This window comes from Schistocerca americana, unplaced genomic scaffold (genome assembly GCF_021461395.2).
Source record: "Schistocerca americana isolate TAMUIC-IGC-003095 unplaced genomic scaffold, iqSchAmer2.1 HiC_scaffold_177, whole genome shotgun sequence".
Classification (NCBI taxonomy): Eukaryota; Metazoa; Arthropoda; class Insecta; order Orthoptera; family Acrididae; genus Schistocerca; species Schistocerca americana.
The window spans coordinates 223,922-225,598 of NW_025725864.1; the positions used below are offsets into that span (position 1 = coordinate 223,922).

At 60.7% G+C, this 1,677-nt stretch overlaps 1 non-coding gene across 1 annotated transcript in view; it reads right to left on the reverse strand.

Annotated features, from left to right (window-relative positions):
- LOC124571645 overlaps window positions 1-512 on the reverse strand; it is a 1,910-nt gene extending 1,398 nt beyond the window's left edge. Inside the window, exon 1 of the ribosomal RNA XR_006971962.1 lies at window positions 1-512. This exon is cut by the window's left edge and continues 1,398 nt beyond it. This is a non-coding gene — a ribosomal RNA (small subunit ribosomal RNA).
- Between the last annotated feature and the right edge of the window lie 1,165 nt (window positions 513-1,677).

The window sequence follows — 1,677 nt, forward strand, 5'->3', positions numbered from 1 at the left end:
GGATGAGTCCCGTATCGTTATTTTTCGTCACTACCTCCCCGTGCCGGGAGTGGGTAATTTGCGCGCCTGCTGCCTTCCTTGGATGTGGTAGCCGTTTCTCAGGCTCCCTCTCCGGAATCGAACCCTGATTCCCCGTTACCCGTTACAACCATGGTAGGCGCAGAACCTACCATCGACAGTTGATAAGGCAGACATTTGAAAGATGCGTCGCCGGTACGAGGACCGTGCGATCAGCCCAAAGTTATTCAGAGTCACCAAGGCAAACGGACCGGACGAGCCGACCGATTGGTTTTGATCTAATAAAAGCGTCCCTTCCATCTCTGGTCGGGACTCTGTTTGCATGTATTAGCTCTAGAATTACCACAGTTATCCAAGTAACGTGGGTACGATCTAAGGAACCATAACTGATTTAATGAGCCATTCGCGGTTTCACCTTAATGCGGCTTGTACTGAGACATGCATGGCTTAATCTTTGAGACAAGCATATGACTACTGGCAGGATCAACCAGGGAGCTGCGTCAACTAGAGCTGAGCAGCCGGCCGCCCGGGAGTGTGTCCCGGGGGCCCGCGCGAACACGCAAGCGTCCGCTCAATTATTCTGCAAACAGGAGGAGGCTGAGCTCCCCTGCACAATACACCTCGAAACCCTCTCAGGTCCCGGCGGCGCGCAGCGCCGTCCTAAGTACTTGGTCGGGTTCGAGAGAGGCGCAATCGCCCGGAGTTTGGCGAGTAGACGCTTTAGGTGCGACCACCCGTGCTCCCAACTGAGCTTGCCGCTGCCGACAGAGGCCCGGGAGCGTGCTGTCGTGGCATTGCCGGCGGGAGACAACACGCGCCACCTACGGTGGCCGGCAGCTCCAACGCCAGCGCCACAGAAGGACAAAAGCCCCACTTGGGTGCCGAAGCGAACTCTCCCAGCACAGCGCACGCGCCAACACGTCCGCACAGCTGCGATACAAACCACCTGCGAGAACCGCAGAGGCGACCGAGCAGCAGACGGCGTCGCGGCGCCGAGCGCCGGGCGGCGGCGCATCCTCAGCGCACACAGTCCTCAATCGGACCAGCACACTGCAGATGTCCACCGCGCTTCGCACCGGGCCCGCGAGGACCTACTTTGGCCGCACGGCGCCGCGTGCAGGGTGCGCCGGCGCGCAGCTGCGCCGCCTGCCGCCTCCGTCGGCCGGCGCGCCTGCCACTGGCCGCCCCCACCAGCCGGCTGTAGCGCGTGCGCCCACGCACCGCGCGGCCAGCACGCCGGGAGGCCCCCCCTCACCGGCCGGGGACGGTCCCACCCAGCCACCGCCGCGTATCGCTTCACACCCACATGCCATTCACGTTCGTGGGCATGGTGGGTATCGCTGAAACAACCGGTTGGTAGCTCAACCGATCGTCGCCATCACTGATTCACCTCTAGCGAGAACAACCGCACCACAACCGTTTACCAGTTGTTCATTTGCGTAACGTCACCAGCAAACGTAGACGTCCATCGCCATTTGCAAATTCAACGATTGTTGCATGCCTGTGTCAGGTGTCACGACACACTATGTCTGCCCACATACACGCAACAACATGTGCACGCTTCGCGAACACGTGGAAGGTGGCCCCCGTACGTATGCGATGTCCATTGCGCGAACGACTGTCAACCGGCCTCTGTCGCATGTCGCAGATGTGGAACGC